The following is a 20,736-nucleotide window of genomic DNA, read 5'->3' as shown; positions in this document are numbered from 1 at the left end:
AAGTAAAAACTTTACTTCTATATCATTACCGTTGAAGTTTTTATACTCGAATAATTGATTCACATGTTAACGTTTAATTGTTCATGTGTAATTTTACAAAGCATTGACAATTTAAATGACCACTCAAAAGGGCACTTTGGTCCTTCAGAGGGAAAAGGGCAGGGGCTCGGGCACCCATAGCCCCCCCCTCTGCACGTGCCTGATGAGGCTAATACATAGCATGACACATTAGCCTCAATAGCACAGGGTAGCCATGAATGCTAACACGTAGCATGACACGGTGCAGCCATGAAGGAGAAAGCATAGCCTGAAACTAGCTTAAACAGCAAAGGCTAGCCTGAGAGGCTAACAAAGTCTCATCAGCATAGGTCAGCCATGAGGGCTAACACATAGCATCACACTAGCCACAATAGCACAGGTTAGCAATGTATGCTACCACATAGCATGACAAAGTAGCCTCAACAGCAATGGTTAGCCAAATCCGCTACCACATAGCATGACAATTAGCCTCAACAGCAATGGTTAGTCAGGTCCGCTACCACATAGCATGACACAGTAGCCTCAATCATAGAGTTTAGCCATGGAAGCCGACACATAGAATGACACAGTAGCCTCAACAGCACAGGTAAGCCATGGAAGCTAACACATAGCATGAGACGGGAACGTGTCTATGTTCCCCGGGTCCTATGTTCCCCGGGTCCTATGTTCCCCGGGTCCTATGTTCCCCGGGTCCTATGTTCCCCGGGTCCTATGTTCCCCTCTTTGTATGAGACTGGGGAACCTATGTTCCCCGGTCTGTTACTTTTTCCACCATTACTGCCAAATTCCGGCCGAGATAACCACCATTGCACGTCTTTACCTTTTGTGGAAGAGGGAGAGATGTCGGAGAACCCGACGCAGTCTATTCATAATAATGTAATAACCACGGAAGAGGCAGTGAATGAAGTATTGATTGATTGAACAGCACAGGACAGCCATGGACACCAACATGACACTAGCCTCAACCACATAGGTTAGCCATGTACGCTAACAGGTAGCATGACACGTTAGCGTTAACAGCCCAGTTTAGGTTTGAAGGTCTGAATATGTTCTCATTGTCAACACGGTCCCCTGTGGCCTTTTTTAATAAGCCAAACTGATTCAACAGACTCAAACTGGGAACTTTCTGGAATGATTTTCACAGGGCCAACTCCGCTGTCAGACGTACAAATTGGACCAGCCAACTGCCACAGCGGCGGGTGCAGGGCAAAATCCATCCATGGGAATAACAATTATGACTTTACACAAAAACCTCCCCACTATAAATGTTGCATTATCTGAATTAAAGGAGGACTCAGTTTGTTTTTATGAAGTCACAAAATACAGAATTAAAAATTTAAAAGATAATAAATAAATATTGAATTGTGCATTGTGATTTGATGTGTTATAATGCTGTCTGTCGAGCCTCCATAGTTGAATGTGGATGGGGTTTGGATTAATTCTGCCCCTTGGCTATACCTGGGCAGACCCTTTTAGAAGCGGCATTATGGCGGGAAAAACAGGTGCCATTCATCGGATTCTTCATGTACCAAGGAGCAGGTAGACTTCACTAGTTTAGTGTCATAACCAAGCCCAGGTACATTGAAGGAGTGATGTTATGCCACCAGGTGTGAGTGATTAACCATTAAAAGTAGTTTGAAAATCGAACTAACTCAAGGTTGACCGCACAGACGCTAACTAACATGGCAGGAGACCAGCCGAAACGGTACAGGATAGCCATGAAAGATAACGCATAGCATCAACAGCACAGGTTAGCAATGAAAGCTAACACATAGCATGACACATAGCTTCAACAGCAAAAGTTAGCCATGGATGCTAACAAATAACAATCGTGACACCACTGAAATGGGTCCATTCTGTCGAGTCCGCATTGCACCTATAATGCTTCACCAGACGTACATTAGGTCAAAAGGAATCATTACCGTCGTCAAATAACCGGTTCACTGAAAAGGTTGTACAAAAGACAGAATCTTCAGCTACTTGCACAGTCTGCTTAAATTAGCCGCTCTCACATCAACAGTGCTTATATTTTTTCTCCAAGCAGAACAGCCACTAACGAGATGCACGACATCCAATTAATGCAACACATCTCATTACACGCTCGGATTTAGGCCCACTTATGTCCCACTTACATAAGACCAACAGACCCTGATGCGAGCAGCAGCTGCTAATCAACTCCACCTCAGAGTGCCGTTCTCGTCAATACCTTAATTGTTCCGTGCGTTTGAAGGGCAGCCTGTCTAGATCTATGTCCTCTGAACTCAAGCAGTCCACAATGCCAGGTTATCAGTTCCCAGTCTGCATTTACGGCAAAGCTCTCTGCAGAGAAAAGGACACACTTGTTTTCAAAGCCGTTCATCCAACCATTCTTAGAGTAAAAGATTTAACATTTAAATAACATGGAATGTGGGGAGGCATCTTGTTTAATGTGGCCTGTGAGCTTCAGACATTCAGGGAACCACTCAGGCTGGGACATGAACACAGTAGTTCACTACTAGATACAACCTTTTCCAAACTACTGAGGTAGGGCAAGGGGGATCTACACACTAAGATCTAAACACTAAAAATAAACAAACTTTTTTGTTGATATTTAGCTACATTGACAGCAATAGTTGTCATTTATTCTGAAAAAAAATAAAGATTTTACGTTGCTTCAGATACGACTGGTGAACACCCTAAAAGAAAATCAGTATCAGTGAGGCACACCTGTGATTAACAAACTAATGACTACCCTTTTTGTTCGAAAGGGTTCGAACAAAGTGATACAGTTAAAGCAGATCATCCAAGTCTCACCTGAAGCCAGGGGTTAATCCTCCAAAACGAAGCCATCAGTCTGGCAGAACACTGATCAGACACGCAGGGGCAACAAAAAGTTAACAATCCCTCTGAGCATTGACCTCCAACTTAGTTTTTGCCTCATTAGGGCCACAGGCCGTAGCCTGGCTGTTGACCATCTCCTTGCGAGTCCGGCCGGGTTTGTTGGGTTAGGTAAATTCAATTGAGGTGGTAAAAAGGTTATGTTTTTAAACAGTTTATTCTCTTGCCAGAAGGACTATCTAGACTAGGTTACTTATAAATAATTAAATATTTTTGCTTTTTATTTTTTAACCCAAAAATTATATTCAGGGCTAATTAAACACAGGGTCTGTGATTAGGATGTCTGGTTCAGGGTCTGCGTTCAGGGCCTAATCGACCAGGTAAATACGCGTCCTGCCGTCCTCCGAGCTTCATGATCCAAAATCTGACCGTAGCTGACCTCAGATCTGGTGAACTGGGCTTTTATTTCTTTCACTTCATATGTTTCGACCAATCCTGTTGCTGGAGGCAGAGTTATTTGCAGACAAACTAGACCAGCATATGAACATTTTAAAATGTAAATACAGACATTCCTGAATAATAAATATGCCAAACCCATGGGCGGCAGTGTAGTAGAGCTTAGATCGGGCCCGGAAAATCGAGCCCGACCCGAGCCCGTGCACCTTCTGTCGGCCCGACCCGACACATTAACCGTAATTATGAGCCCGAGCCCGATTTCAACAAGACTTTTTTTTTTTAATACATATGTAACTTTGTACACATTTGTTACCAGGCCTACTCTGCTAAATATATATGCAAAGGATAATGTATAGAACGCCGGTCATTATCGGGAAAATAAGCCCCGACAGGGCGAACAGTACACCGACCGACGCGCAGCGGAGGTATCCGCTTCGCCCTGAAAGGGGCTTATTTTCGACAATGACTGGCGATGATCTATACATTATCCCGCTTATTACACGGCTACTTGCCAAAACGAAAAAATAACTTCACATGGTGTGTCTTTTTACAATTTATTCGTTGCCAGCATTCTTAGTGTTGATCAGCAGAGAAATAATTTGTCCGCAAAGACGGTGACGTCGCTTAGCAACGGAAGACGCTGGGGTTGACAAGTCACCGGACTACTACCCATGCAAGTGAACGGAGCGTTCCACGGCATTGAGAAGACCCGTGTAATAAAGGCCTATAATATTTCGTCGATCAAAGGCCCGGCCCGAGGATAGTGGTGGGAAATATTGGCCCGACCCGGCCCGCGCGTCGGGTCGGGTCTGGCTCGGGCAGAGAATCTAAACTCTATTAGGGAGAAGGATAAAGCCATGATAGCCAATCAGACTCCTCAGAATCAACAACGAATACCACGAGCGTCTTCCTGTAACAAACAAACTGTAAACATAGGGTGCTTAAATGACGTTAAGCATTTCCTGGCGCATAATGTGACGCTTCAGAACCTAAAACCCCGTTTCTCCCTGTTGACACGACAACACATAACCGGCTTTTCAGAAATCTCCACTTTGGCCGGAGCTTTTAGAAATGATCGTTTGTGACAAAAACCGCGTTGTTGTGTAAATGAGAGGCCAAACCGCGTGGTAATATCTGCGTTTTCCCTTCGTGTAAACGGGGCCTAAGGTGTATGACAGTTCCCTCTGCAGGACAACAGTCTCACACCAAACTACATTTTCCGTTTGAACCAACGTAGCTATAGAACATTGATGTGAGACGGGTTGAACATGTTGTAGTAGCAGACTATGGCCTGCGGGGCAGTAGGTACATTGTTGAATACATGAATAGGCTTGAATTTAGTAGTAATATGGAGGTTTCATATTTTTACTAAATGGATTATGTGAACATTGCTGAATAACAATCATGTATATTAAATGTCTTGCAGGAGTTTAGCTTGACATTAACCAAGTTAAAGGACAATTAAATGAACCGCACCAAACATGTAGAAGTCAATGTGGGATTTTAATATATAAACAAAAACCCTTGACAGAAGTTTAACACAATTTTGTAAAGGAAAGCAGAGGAAAACATTTTCCCAAATTAATCTTATCAAAATGTCACCACCATTCCGAATGCAAGTGAAGAGGTTTGTGTAAAAGCAGTCCTCCCTGACCAGCTCTGTCCCTGACTCTAAACCCTGACTCTCAACCCTAACGCTGAACCCTCTGAGGGCAGGAAGACGCGCGTTCAGTGTAAAGGTTCGAACCACGGAGAAGGAAGAAGGGGAAGGAGTAGAGAGTAGTGAAGTAGTGAGGTTAGTGACAGACGTGAAGGAAAGGCGTGTGGAAGCACACAGGTACATGTGGGGTCAAGAAGATCACTCCCACTGGAGGTCATTGATTCATCAGCCTCAGACCACTGAGCTCAGCAGGTCTTCTGGAGGACGAGGCTCAGATGAACTGAGGAGACGGGACCAGCAGGATGTCAGGATCAGGGTGGGTTCAGCTCAGGTGTGTCTGCCCCCGACCAAACAGGATCTGGTGAGGTTCAGCTCAGGTGTGTCTGCCCGGACCAAACAAGGACATTGATTAGGTTCAATATTCAAAAGATGCAACATTATCTGAACCAAAGATAAGTCATTAAGGATTAGGCAGGCTTCTGAGGACTTGAACCCGGCACCATTGGTTTGAGAGTTGAACTCCCAACCCCCTACCTAGTCCACTATGTCCAGATAATGCAAACTTATGAGGAATCCTTGATGGTAGAGTCCTGGTTGTCCTCAGGATTTGCCTTCCAGATGTACGGCTTCTCCATCAGTCCTCAAGATTCCTGGTCTGGTTACAAATGTAATTTGTCTCTAATGCAAGGTAAGAAACACAGTAGTAGTTTGTCTCTAATGTAAGGTAACAAACACAGGAGTAGTTGGGCTCTAATGCAAGGTAACAAACACAGGAGTAATTGGGCTCTAATGTCACATAAAAAAGTAGCAGCTGTAGTTTGTCTGGTAAACAACCACAGTAGTATGCCGTAACTTGTACTGGACAAACTAATCCACTCCATTTATTTCATGCAAATTTACGAGGATCCTGGTTGGTAGAGTGATGTCGTCCTCCAGAGTCTTGGCTCCTCCATCAGCTCTCCTCAGCCAGAGTCCTGGTCTGGAACAAACAGCGCGAGTCTGGCCATAACGTCTGGTAACAAACATGTAGTTTGACTTATTTTTAAGCCCTTTATTTCCAGTTTGTTTGGTTAATACAAACTTACAATCCTTGTTGGTAGAGTGATGGTCATCCTCCAGATTCACGGCTCCCCTACCAGCTCGCCTCTGCCCAAGAAACATGTTCTAGTAAGAAAACACAGCCGTAGATGGTTAACGCCTGTCAAAGTAACAGCTGTATTTTGCCCTTTAGGTCAACCATGTAAGTAAATACAAACTTACGAGGAATCCTTGTTGGTCGATGCCTAGTCGTCTTCCAGCGTCTCAGCTCCTCCAGCAGCTCTCCTCAGACAGAGTCCTGGTCTGGAACAAACAGCGGAAGTCTTGCTTCAATGTGTGGTAAAACAGATAGTCGTCTGGTATATATGGTAGCAATATTCTACGAGAAGTGGCAGTGAGTGTGATGATCACCTCACGTCCTCCACCAGGCAGGGCCTTCAGCACGACTCCTCCATCAGCACGGCTCCTCCATCAGGTCCTTCAGCAGGGCTCCTCCAACTCCTTCAGCACGGCTCCTCCAGACATGGACTCCTGGTCTGGTTACAAACAGTTGTCTCAGCATTAAATCACCTGGGGACGCAACACACCCCACCACCTGGTTCAGGTTCACTTGTAAAATGGAAGACAAATTTAAACATGTTTAATCATTTAAATTAGACAACGTCTGCAGATTGTCGTGTTCAGCAATTCATACACTATGGTCGTAGCAGCACTAGTAACATTAATGACTCCTGCATAACCCCCGCATGAATTAACTCAAATCACAGCTTAGCACGGATTTAACCTCATATGATGATCAAAACCAGACCTAAACTACCGTGGATTTTAGTGTTTCATGTGAGCTTGGTGATGGTTACCCTCTGGTCCGGTGCTGCAGGCCCCTGGTCTCCAGCCTCAGTCTCCGGTCCATCCTGGCACCACAAGCCTCCGGTCCCCAGCCTCTCAGCCTCACCTTTCAGCTACAGCAGCAGATTTATATCAGCATTTGCCAAACAATAAACTTAATTGACTCATCCGAAACCGAGTTACACAATTAATTTAACTATTATTTTATAACTCAAGGCTAGAAAATACTTGAGAGAACAGACATGATCATCCAGTTTTTGGGAATGAAGACAGAGCAGTCCACAAGTTTAAAGAAGTGGTTCAGGCCATGCATTGAAACTGACCTGAGCAGACTCTGCTCACACACCAGAGCACTGACCTGTTCTGGAGGACTTCTGGCAGGAGGTGGAGGTCTGGCTCTGGGTGAGGAGGTGAAGGTCTTGCTCTGGGTGAGGAGGCAGACACCTTGGGACAAACTACATGTTACCTTTTTAACCGTCTACTGTAACATGTGGGAAGGACGGCCATTATTTTAGCTTTCATATTATTCAGTTGGTAACTGCACCACAATCATTGTTTAACATCATTCCATTGGGTAGGGTTTAACTTCTGTGGCAATTAATGACAGCAGATTTTTAGAACGTACAATAGCTGAAGTAACAAAGAACACTAAGCAGTAACGATATTAAATCAAATATACGCAACCATATTCAGGTGCTGGGTTCCTTTGAAGCAATGTCAAATTGTCTTCCACCTTGAAATGATTTTCAGCCTTCACTGATGTCAAAAATGGGCCCGCAAGAAGAACGCCGTCTTGTACGCAGCGAGAGTCCCGTCACGTCGGTCATCGTGGTTAAAAGTACGACGCAACCATCGGAAATTATCAACATATTGTACGACGTATGTGTCAGTATTTATTTAAAATCAAAATTAAGTGGTTTAAGATGAGGGAACAATTCCAAATGGAAACGACTGAAAAATAACGGCTCGAGGTTACGCAAATACAATCCACAACGTTCCGCCAGATTCCCTCAGGGGACTCCCGTCCAACTAACTGCCAGGTGGTTTCTTGGTTGTCAAGACTACAAAGTTCTATGCTAACCATTGTGACTAAATCAAGTGACCGCAATCAGAACCTTCCACGGCGGGAAGCACGAACCGTCCGACAGGAATCTGAACATTCCGGCCGGAACCAACCAAAGAAAAAACAGAACCAGCGCCTCACCTTGAGCTGAACGGAGGAAGATCCTGAAGTCTAGCGATGGTCTTCATTAAAACACAGCCAACAGACTTACCTTGAGGAGATCTGTTTGTTGCTGTTGGTCAATACTACTACTTTTCAGTGTACCTTTACATTATTATGCACCCAGTGTGTACAAGTTATCACTCAAAACCGTACGAAGAACCAAACTACCATGTACGTCCCACAACAACTTAAAACCTAAAATCCTGGAATCATTCAATACAGAACCGTGTCTACATTTTACAACCATCTAGATTATTCAGGGTAAAAACCATACAGAGCAAATCTAAACGTTGAGCTCACAGAGAGCCGACCATATCCCTGCAACGTCACCTTGATCGCCCCATCACCAACAGCAAATCATGCCAGCCAGCCAACACATGTACAGGTCCAGTGAGAAGAGGGCATTCGAGTGAAAGGACTGCCCATAATAAAAAGCCCAATTCTTGAACTTTACAACCATCTTCATGGTTTAAAGATTTACAGACTTGAAATGCCATTGTGTTCTAATCACCTTTGTCTGCTCCCTTGTTACTTATAAAACTCTACATCTCCATCACTAGTGTTGCATCCTAATCATGGAGGTGTGGTCTGAGTGAGCAGAGATGCATGCTGGGATACAGTGCTGTCTGAAGTCTTCAGTTCTATAGACACGCCCCTCAGGAAAAACCAAGTGTTTGAGAATCTGTCGTGACATCAGTTACATGAGCTGGAATATCCTTCAAGATGGCGCCAGGATTCTCGGAGGAGAAAGGCCAAGAGGAAGATGTGAGGGTTCTTCCTCTCAGCCAGTGGAACACAACAACGGTCCTCATCAGAGTACCATGGAACACTTTGAAACATTCTCCTCTTAACACCTTGAAGCCCCAGTGAAGGTTTCCTTACCTCCTCAGCTGAAAAAGCACAACTTCAGCTCGAAGAGCGCACTAGTTGGAGTTCCCAGATTGGTTCTGATTTAAGGGAACAAATCGTTCATCTAGTCCTGTCCGAAAAAAATACAGTTCAGCCTGAGAAGACGTGCAACTGAGAGCAAGACAAGATCCACAGGGCTCTCCATCAATCCAGCCAGGTAGGAAGAGCCGTCTCATTACAGGTCTGAAGGTCATCTTGAATATCCATTTAGGTCCATTTCCAATGTCAGACTCTCCTTGTGGAATTCCTTTTGGTGTCCATCCGCCATTGATCCTGTTTGGTGTAGTCCTAGTTTGAAGAGACTGATCTGAACATGCCGCTTGCATCCTTTACACTCGAGTTGGATACTGTCCTTTCTTTCCAGTGTGTTGGATATCGCTCCGCAGTGTCGCTCTGGAGGCCCTTCAGTAAACGTGTGGCCGTCCATCAGGTATGATTTATTTGACCATTCCAATATCCCAAGCCAATGACACAGACTCCTGTATGAACATTATCACTGTCAAAGCAAGCCGGACACACACACACACACACACACACACACACACACACACACACACACACACACACACACACACACACACAGAACCCAGGACAGGCATGTAGAACCCCATTCCAGGTGTGAGTGGGAGACACAGTAGAACCCTAGCAATGCTCAAAAATCATCCATCTCATGACACACACACACACACACACACACACACCACTGAGCCATAAAATGCCAAAAAAAAATCATGCAGGGTAAAAACCTCATGCCAAATAACATTCCATCATCCACCCCAAGCTCTCCTGCCAGGGCAACCAGAACAGAACAACCAATGTCTCCAGAGAAGTAAATTATGAACAACATTCTTCAGTGGCGTCCCACGTTGGTGATGGATTATGCTTGGCGTCTCCAAAATGTGTCCCAGGTTGATTCAACGTCTCTGAAGTCATGTCTTTGTAGTCCAGTGGTTTCTTGAATGGGGGCCTTCACAGATGCAAACGGTGCAGCTTTAATCAGCCTGAGAACAGGAAGGAGGTCATCTGTTCAGAAGACCACCCATTGGAGGGGGATGGCTCTTGAGGAGCAGGATCCATCTGGGGATGGCCCCAAATAAGACCTTCTTGGAAATGAAACTGTTCCTGAGGAGTCACGATGCATGGAGGGGACTGTTGAATGTGTTCCATGGTTCTCTGTGTCAGACTGAAGTTGTGTTTTAGTCGTTGAGATGAGGAGCCCCCTCATCTCCCCCTGGTTTTTCTCCTTCTGAATCCCTGTCTCCATCTTTCAGAACATTCTAGTTTATGTAACTGACGTCACAACAGTTTCTCAAACACTCGGTTTCCCCTGAGGGGGCGTGTCTACAGACCTGTAGAATTCAGCCAGCTCTGTATCCCAGTATGCACCTCATGCACCTCAAGATGTTGAGCTCAGGAGAGTAGCATGAAAGAAGACTGAAGATATCAGAACCCAACCCATTACTCCAGCTTACAACAATAACTTGGAGCCTGTAACCATTTTAACAAATCATTAACACCAACATAAACCAAACACCTAAGTAACCCATGAACCAATAAAACACCTTACTACTCAGATCAACCATAGGTAATGGGTTAACTCACCAGGAAGCCAAAATACATCAATGTGCCCAAGAGTAATGAGAAATTAATGACTTACAGTTTGCAGTTCATCTTCAGGGTTAAGTTGGGATACTCACAGAACTGCAGTTAAATATCCATGATAGACCTTTGAAGGAAGGAACAGTTCACTCATGGTCCCCAAAGTTGGGCACCGTCCCACAGTTCAACATCTACCATATCCATTAAATCAGATAAATGAATGTCGATACAAATTCAGGGCTTTTGGGATCATCCAACTTTTAAACAATGATTAAGATAATTAACTAATCCATCTTTTTGATATAAGTTATACTTATTATTTGACTTACTTGACTGGTCATTAGTCCAGAGTGATGTACCTCTTACTTTGACAAGTTTGAATGTATAGTCTCTAAAATGTTACTTTTAGGTAGAATCATTTAAATTTCAAATGAGAGTTAAACCACCACAATCCCCGATTTCCTTCACACATTATCAGTGAATAATATTCAACATCAGTCACATCAGTTATGCTTTGCCACAAAAATTCTACTCACGTCAGATTCAGATGAGATGCTTCTCTTAACTTCAAAACAGCCAAACAGGACGCAAACGTACTGTTCGGTTCCCTCTTAAGTGAAACGCACCAGATGAAACCAATTAACTGATTAAGAAACCACTTGGCAGGCTAGCTGCGGCAGGAGAGCTAATTAGTAAAACTCAACGCAGGTTCGACGCCCTCTGGTCACCTTGGTAACAGTGAGAGGCTATTTCAGCTCTGTGTTTGATCTTAAATGACCTCCCTCATTTTAATTAAAGGGATGATGGCTGATTTGACTGATTTAGATTCATACTTCAAAACGAAAAAAGTCCTCCATTCAATTCACCTTTGTGCGTGTGTATGTGGGTGTTAGTTTGAAGTCAAGTTGGTGAAAAGGAAGTCAAGGGTGATCTTGCATCCCTGTAGTGTAGTGATCGGATATGGACAGCAGAGGGCGATGTTAACACACGAGAACATCTGCTCTCTGAGCGCTCTGCGAGATACCGTCTCCATTGCAACCGTAACTTGGCAGCATCCTGAACGTCCCTTTGAGGAGTGAGAAGGAAGCTTTTATCAAAGAGAGCAGAGAGACTCATTCACTGGTTGGTTAAACTGGAGTCATCGCCTTCCCACGACACACGTCAACACACACACAATACTGACAAACACCATACAGACAGACAGATAAACCATATGCACACACACACACACACGATAGATACATCCCATATATATATATATATATATATATATATATATATATATATATATATATATATATATATATATATACGCACACCATAAAGATAAACAGACACAAAATAGACACACACTAAAGATTAACTTAATATAGTGTAGCGGGCCAGTGGGTGTGGGGTTTCCATGCTACCAAGTTGAACAGATATTATGACAACACCGAGAGCAGGTCAAAAGCCGAATGGTTTATTTACCTCCCAAATCCAACCAGGGTGGGAAAAGGGTCATCCACCTCTTATATGAAACAGTACAATTATTTCCACCTATCTCTTTCCCTCAGCCCAAACACTCTAGTGGCGGCGGCGGCGTCGTCTCTTGCAGCGGCGGCGGCGTCTCTTGCGGCGGCGGCGGCTGCGTCTCTTGCGGCGGCTGCGTCTCTTGCGGCGGCGGCGGCGGCTGCGTCTCTTGCGGCGGCGGCTGCGTCTCTTGCGGCGGCGGCTGCGTCTCTTGCGGCGGCGGCGGCGGCTGCGTCTCTTGCGGCGGCGGCGGCGGCTGCGTCTCTTGCGGCGGCGGCGGCGGCTGCGTCTCTTGCGGCGGCGGCGGTGGCGTCTCTTGCCATGGCGAGACAAACCTGCTGGGGCCCTGGGCAGGGCACTGCCGCACCTGCAGCCCCGCCGAGATGACCGGCTGTCAGCACTCCCAGCAGCTCCCGGCTACTGGCTAGCTGTGCCCTGTTCGCCTCCAAAAGTTTTCTCAACAGTGCTTCCATGGTTGTTCCTGTGTGGTGTAAAGAAAACGGCAAATCTTAAGATTTCAACTACACAGACATCATGAACGTCAAGCAATTTATACTAAAGTTAATATGATGCAAATTGCTTGCACTTTGCCTGGGATTACTAGCAAGCATCCTCCACCATGTGTAGCGGGCCAGTGGGTGCGGGGTTTCCACGCTACCAAGTTGAACAGATATTATGACACAGCGCCGTGAGCAGGTCCAAAGCCGAATGGTTTATTTACCTCGCAAATCCAACCAGGGTGGGAAAAGGGTCATCCACCTCTTATATGAAACAGTACAATTCTTTCCCTCAGCCCGATCCGTGCTTCCAGGCGATCACACAGATCCTGCCTGTCCTGTGCTAGCCCTAGCACCAGCTCTAGCTCCAACCTCCCCAGTCTGTCGTTTGCTAGCTCTTTTAAGCCCAAGCACCCCTGCTTAATGATCCCCAGGCTCGCCTCGTTAAAGTGAGGAAGTCCATATATGGCTTGGGGGCGGAGCCAGCAGGTTGCTAGACCTACCACTCCCCTCTCTGCTCCCTGTCGTCTGCCACAATAGATACAAACTATAAGTATTCCCCCCCCCCCCCACACACACACACACATTGTGCATGTAAACTTTTTCATCTAAAGTTCCATTCTAGTTATTTCAGAGTAAAATGAATACAAGTGAGGCAGACCACACACGACCACACACACACACACACGACCACACGACCACACGACCACACACACACACACACACACACACACACACACACACACACACACACACACACACACACCTGACTGGGGATAGGATAGGTTAATTCACTTGAGGTGGTAAACAGGTTGTTTATTCTCTTGCCAAAAGGACTATCTAGACTAGGCTACTTATAAATGTTTATAAATATTTTTATTTATTTATTTATTCCCAAAGATCATATTCGGGGCTAATTAAATAACGTCCTAGGCTTTAGCCTGAATAAAACAGCATAGTGACACCACTGGCACCTGCTACAACATCTCATAACTAGAGAGCTTATAATTAAAGCGCAACATGCAGGCTAAACCCCCAGTTAAATTAACGTGGGGAAGGCATGTAGCTAAGGCCATTCCACTGCAACAGCAGAAACGTAAGACAAACCCAGATGGCGCTCATACATATTTTTAACCTGGTGTGTTCATGTAATAGGGTTCGGGTAGTAGACTTAACGAGTAGAGAGAAGTCTACTTCCTGGTGTGAGCGTGATCAGCCATTACAAGCTGTTTGAAAATCTGCCTCTCCCCGCTTTTTAGTGACAAAGGGAGAATTCTCACTAAGCGGCTTGTAATGGCTGATCACACTCACACCTGGTGGTATAATATCCCCCCTTTAAGGAGTTAAGAGAAGTCTACTTATCACACAACTTGTTTTAAGTTCACAGTCAGGGAGGGCAATTGAAACAAAAAGCATTTATTCAAAGTTTAAAGGTATAGGAATGATTTTAATTTTTTTGCTACATATATTCCCAACATAATTAACAGTGTGATCCTGCAAAGCGTCCTTTAAAGGGATCCTTTTCTACCAGCAGGTGAGTGCGAGTAGCTATTATAAGGCCTTTAAATATCTGCCCTGTGAAAGGGGCACGCATGACAAACTGGTTCACACACCCACACACTCAAATTGTCCACCTAGATGTATGACGGCTGGACAGCCTACAAGTTGGTACAGTCCACTGGGTAGACTGGTCTATTTAGCGTTCATCTGGGTCATTTCTAATCACACCGCCACCTGGTGGTGAAACAGGGGCACGGACTGTACCTAGTTTCCATGGCTGCTCTCCGTGGTGCTGGATTCCTACTGCTCTTGTGGTCGTTCCTCAACGTCAATTTCACCAACACACCACTTAATGAGAAAACAAAGCGAAAGAGTTAACACCAAGCTGCACTACAGGTAGGTCACCCTGCTTGACATCAGCCAATTATACACTCCAATAATTTGCAAAACTGGCGAACAGGAGACACTAATTTGCCCAGTGGGTTCAGTTTCCCATTACGGCAATTAAGGATCTGCATTTAGGCTCAATCGGGTAGAACTAAACTAGAATATATATTTAAATAATGGAATAACGTTCAAACAGAAGGAAACAATATCTCTGAGAAAGATTTAACATTTCAATAACGAGGAAGGTGGTGAGGCCTCTTGTTTAATGTGGCCAGTGAGCTTCAGACAATCAGTTATTCAACCACTCAGGCAGGGACATGAACATAGTTCACTACTATAACCACCCTTGTCCAAACTACTGAGGCAGGGCGAGGGGATCAGAGCTACACACTCAAATAAACAAACATTTTGGTTGATATTTAGCTCTATTGACAGCACTAATTGTCGTTTATTCTAAAAAATTTAATGATTTTAATTTGCTTCAGATACGTATGCTAAACACCATGAATGAAACTCAGTAGTATCAATGAGGCACACCTGTGCTTAACAAACAAATGACTCGAAACAGGTTTGCGGTTTGGTAGGGACGTTATTAACAAAAAGGGTTAGAGCACAGTGATACAGTTAAAGCGGATCATCTTAGTCTCAACCGAAGCCAGGAGTTAATTCCTCCAAAGTGAAGCCATCAGCCTCTTTAAACGACAGTGGGAACGCTGATCAGACACGCAGGGACAAAAAAAAGTTAACAATCCCTCTGAGCATTAACCTCCATCTTAGTTTTCCTCAGTAGGGCCACAGGCTGCCTACCGTAGCCTGGCTTACCGTAGCCTGGCTTACCGTAGCCTGGCTTACCGTAGCCTGGCTTACCGTAGCGGTTGACCATCTCCTCACAGGTCCAGCCGAGTTTGTTGGCTCATGACCGGCAGGTGTCCCCTGACACTGCTTGGTGAGCAGCTGCTACAACATCACATAATTATAGAGTTTATAATTAAATCGCAACACACAGGCTAAACCCCCAGTTAAATTAACTTGGGGAAGGCATGTAGCCAAGGTCTTTCCACAGCAGCAGCAGAATCGTAAGACAAACCCAGGTGGCGCTCATACATATTTTGAACCTGGTGCGTTCATGTAACAGGGTGAGGGTGTTAAGTTAATGAGTAGAGAGAAGTTTACTTCCGGTTGTTAACGTGAACAGCTATTACAAGCCGTTTGAAAATCTGCCTTTCCCTATGTTTAAGTGACATCCAAAGTGGACGTGCTCACCTAGATGCAGGATCGATAGATAAGCAATATCCACTGGTTGTGCTGGAAGACTGATCTATCCAATATATATATATATATATATATATATATATATATATGAACACGCCCACTTGTGACATCACTTAAACACAGGAAAAGCAACATTTTCAAACGGTTTGTAATGGCTCATCACACTCACACCTGGTGACATAATAGCACCCCTTTAAAGGTCCCAAAAATCGAATAATGTCACGACTCGTTTTAAGTTCACATTCAGGTTCGAAAAGTTAAATAAAACGGCAGTTTTTTAAAGTTTAAAGGAATGAGAATTATTCTTAACTCTTTTTTGTGACATATATATTTACAGCATTAAGATTGTAATCCTGTGAAGTGGCCTTTAAAGGCTCCCATTCTACCACCAGGTGGGTGTGAGTAGCCATTCAAATATGTTTTCATGTCTTTACTTGTTATGTGAAATTGTATTACGATTGCTTGGACAAAATTGTGCTAATCAATGAGAAAGTGACACATACGACAGTGACACACACACACGACAGTGAGACACACACACACACACGACAGTGACGCACACAACACATTGACGCACACATGACAGTGACACACGCACACACACACGACAGTGACACACACACACACACGACAGTGAAACACGCACACAAACAAACAACAGTGACACACACCCAATGTGGTAAAAACACAAATGGCAAAGTGGTTACCACAAGCACCAATGAGCGAGTGGTAAACAAACACACGGGACTGTTCACCTAGATGTATGACTGCTGCACAGCCTACAGGTTGGCACAGTGCACTGGTCATGCTGGTACACTGGTCTATCGAGCTTCCATTAGACCTCTGGGTTGTCACTTCTCACTCGTGTCACGTCGCCACGGGTCAGATTTTACTACAATGACCCACTATTCAAAGTTTAAGGGAATGGGAATTATTCTTAACTCTTTTTTTTTTGTAAACACACACACACACAAACACACACGACATGACTGATCACACCGCTACCTGGTGATGAAACAGGGGCACTGACTGTACCTAGGTTCTATCGTTGCTCTCCCTGGTGCGGGATTCCTCCTGTTCTTGTGGTCTTTGCTCACCGTCCAGGTCACCAACAATATATGACCAACCTAATGAGAAAACAAAGTAAACCAGGAGAGAGTTAACACACAGCTGTACAACAGGTAACTCTGCTTGATGTCACCCAATTATTCACCAATAATTTGAAGAACTGGCGAATAGCAGACACTAATTTGCCCTGTGGTTTCTGTTTCCAATTAAAGGAATTAAAGAACCAAACTACAACAAATATTTAAATTATGGTTAAACATTCAAACGGAAGGAAACAATATTAGGGTCTTTGACTCTGTTACAGTGAGATGAAGACATACCTGGCCTCTAGTGTCAAGTGATGTGTACTGCAAAACTATATTCAATCTGAATTGACAAGCGACTGCATTGAAAACCAAGTACTTTACATTTGTAAATACAGCCCAAATCTGCGCTACAAAAATAAGGTACTTGGTTCTACAATCATTTCCTTGAACTGAACCTTTGCTTTTCTAAGACAGGCAGGTATTCACGATTGACTATATGCTGGTAGACTTCAGCTTGTCAAAAGGATACTATTTATTTCTTCCTATCCTCTGAGAGCAAGCCCACTCACGGTATTGTGAGGCTCTCTGCCGCCCATCACCACCGCTGCAGGGTTCACTGAAAGAAACACTTGAGTTAGTGGTGCCAAAACACAATCAAACACTCAAGAGAATGCCAGAGTGTCTCATTAGCTGGTGGTACGAGGTTAAGGTTGACTTTGCAAGACTGAGTCATCGCTGAAATGTCCCATTCATTTGACATACAACTGGAACATCTCCAACTTTCTCCCCCTCTCACAATGGGAAGCACCGTTCGTGAACCGTGAATTAGGAGAGGCATCACGACAGAAGACAAGACAGTAATGGTTTTGGAACACTTCATTGCAAGAATACAGGTTTAAAAATGCTCTTGAAGCTACCATTTATTTCAACAGCCTCTCAACACAGCCTGCCTCTACCTTCGTCCTAAGGTCGAGAGTTTTTCAACCTTTAAATATATGAAATACATGACTCACTTCAAGTGATAGTGTTTTCCACCAGCAACACAAACGGATGAAGATCCTGGTAATCACGTACGCCTATGGTTTCCTCTACAACCAATTTAATTATATTGTTTTAGATTAACATTAATGGATCATGGTTCAAACAGAACTCATAAATGTGTTAGCTGTGAACGTGTAGAATGCAACACACAGCAGCAACAGCCTTGTGTTATCAAACTCTGGGGTAGAGCATATAAAACCTCTGCACTGCACAGGTGTAACTGATTTGGGCTTAATTGTCCTCGGCAGGTGGGAGGGTATCCATGGCGATTCATTGATGACAAGAAGAACGCCCACCTGGTCAGGAAACCCCCATTCGGAATTGTATTCATTTAGTGAATAAGCATGCCTCAATTCGGTCCAAACAGTAAAAGGTAGGGGCTAGTGGCTAGCTTATAGGCTTAGCTGTCAGAAGCTTGCGCTGGATTGAGTCTTCTTTGTGTGAGTGGATTACATGGGGTAGTGTGTGGAACAATGAATTGAAAACAAGCCAAACCGACGCAACGCATTGATGAGTTGATGTTGTCCCCTGCGTCACCACAAGATGCCACTGTTGTGTCTTTGCAGGTTGAGCTCTAAAAGACAAAACTGTGCCTGTGCGAGTACCAGATGTGTTCGGCTGCCAGATCGGCTCGGGGTCCTGCGCTTACAGATGGCGTATCGACACTTGACGTATCGACACAAGCCAACGGACAAAACCCGGAAGTGTTGTTTATAAATGGTGCTCTTTGATTTCATTGAACGGAGCCCGTTCTCTCACACGTCTTGGAAACACGTCTAAAAGCACTGATGAATGCATATTTTTATTTTCACATATGTTAAAGTAAGGATTGGCATTGTTAAAGTTAGATATTAAGACAGTATTTTCTAGTTTATATTAACTGAAAATGAAGTACCTGGACAGTCATATGATTGATGAGATTTTATTTGCTCATACAAAACAGAATACATAAGACAATACATTGATACAACTGAGGAACTGCTTAATGTAAATCAATAAAAAACGGCATGTTTAGATCCCATGGTGATTTGAGGATGAATTCATGAATGTATTCATATTCGATATTCATCCTATTCCTTGAAGATTTTCCAGATGTTCAATGAATTTTATCCTTGCCTATACAACTAATAACAATAAAAAAAATTACATTTTCCTCATTTCCACTCGAGGTATCTTTGCTCTATAATTTAACAAACATCTGTAAAATAGTAAAACTTTCAAGGTAGGCCTATATTAAGAATGTATATAATGTGTTGCCACATTCATGAATATATCCTCAATTGGCCGTGGGATCAAAACATGATGTTTTCATGGTTTTACATTGAGCTGTATGTGTGTATGTGAATTGCAGTGTATGTGTTTGGATACACACACGGGCACACACACTGACATATTTGTATATTATTATATATTTTTTTATTCATGTGGCCTGCAGTAGCGATATCGCACAGGTGTATTCCCACAGGCTCTGAAAACAACAGTCATCAAGCCATATCTAACTTACCATTTTTAAGCAAAATCATTGAAAAAGCTGTTTATCAACAGCTAAATAACTACTTCAATCACTGGATGTGCCAAAATTGTCTTCAATTGAACAAGGAAAAAACTGAAGTAATGGTCCTTGGTGAAAGGGATGAACAATTAAAAGTCAGTGCACAGCTGTTATGTTAGAAAGCACACACCAAGACAGAAATCTTGTTGTAGTCATAGACTCAGACTTGAATTTCTAAAACCACATTAAATGCCATACTGAACTAACTTACTAAGGTGCAAATGTGAGATGTATTTTTGACTGATGGATGCTTCTGCTTAAATTATTTGGGGATTTATAAATAACAACATGAGAAAAAAATATCTGACAAAATCCCAACTGCCGGAAACAGTGACAGAGGTAATCCAAAGAGTCTACACAAATGCAAGCACCTGAACTGAAGACAAGGTGGTATTGATCCATGGAACCGCAGTCCTCCTGATGGCAATGCGGCTAAAATAACATTCCCGGTGACCTCCGACTCAAAATACGGAAAACTTTGAAAGAATGTGCCATCCAAAATAAAATGCATTGATATAACTTTTGTCGCCACAAAAGTGACAAGGTCGTCTCTGCGGAGGAGGTTATTCAGGGACTGAATAATGGACTGAAATAGCATGAAAAATTGACACAAAAGAAAGAGAAATTAGAGGACATCTTGAAATTAAATCTCCAGGGTGTGAGAGACTTGAGATGAGGAGAACTCTTAAGTGAAAAAGACAATCCCTCTTCGAGACAGAGACGTTGGGTCAATGGCCTGAAAAAACACGACAGACGGAGATGGAGCATTTTATAATCTGGAGGGCGAAGGAGGGGAGAGAGAGAGAGAGAGAGAGAGAGAGAGAGAGAGAGAGAGAGAGAGAGAGAGAGAGAGAGGAGAGAGAGATAGAGACAGAGAGAGAGAGAGAGAGAGAGAGAAAGAGATAGAGACAGAGAGAGAGAGAGAGAGAGAGAGAGAGAGAGAGAGAGAGAGAGAGAGAGAGAGAGAGAGAGAGAGAGAGACAGACAGAGAGAGAGAGAGACAGAGAGAGAGAGAGAGAGAGAGAGAGAGAGAGAGAGAGACAGAGAGAGAGAGAGAGTGAGAGCTGTGGATGGCCAGTCCACCGGGTCCCATGGTCGATGGGCCGTCTGTGTGTGTTTAAATTAGTGGTGGTGGTGGTGGGGGTTGAGTTAGTGGTGGTAGTGAGGGTGGGGGTGGTGGTGGTGAGGGTGGTTTAGAAGCGGTAGTAGTTGTGGTGGTAGTGGTCACGGTGGTGGTGGTGGTGGTGGTGGTGGTGGCGGCGGTGGTGGCGGCGGTGGTGGTGGTGGTGGTG

General features: G+C 44.1%; 1 long non-coding RNA gene across 6 annotated transcripts; it reads right to left on the bottom strand.

Moving 5' to 3' along the window:
* Positions 1-4,740: 4,740 nt before the first annotated feature.
* LOC130381236 (uncharacterized) lies at positions 4,741-11,188 on the bottom strand. 6 transcript variants are annotated; one of them, XR_008895359.1, is made up of 9 exons: positions 11,126-11,188; positions 7,215-10,716; positions 6,868-6,969; positions 6,422-6,546; positions 6,233-6,313; positions 6,058-6,136; positions 5,873-5,984; positions 5,507-5,650; positions 4,743-5,355 (listed from the first exon to the last, which is right to left on the bottom strand). It is a non-coding gene; the product is annotated as an uncharacterized LOC130381236 (long non-coding RNA). The 6 variants fall into 6 exon arrangements; XR_008895358.1 differs by having other exon boundaries at positions 5,507-5,627; XR_008895360.1 differs by having other exon boundaries at positions 4,741-5,355; positions 5,507-5,984; positions 6,422-6,580.
* Positions 11,189-20,736: the final 9,548 nt, after the last annotated feature.

This window comes from Gadus chalcogrammus, chromosome 4 (assembly GCF_026213295.1).
Source record: "Gadus chalcogrammus isolate NIFS_2021 chromosome 4, NIFS_Gcha_1.0, whole genome shotgun sequence".
NCBI classification, from domain to species: Eukaryota; Metazoa; Chordata; class Actinopteri; order Gadiformes; family Gadidae; genus Gadus; species Gadus chalcogrammus.
Note: the sequence above shows the minus strand (reverse complement) of the source record. Positions and strands in the feature narration are given on the sequence as shown.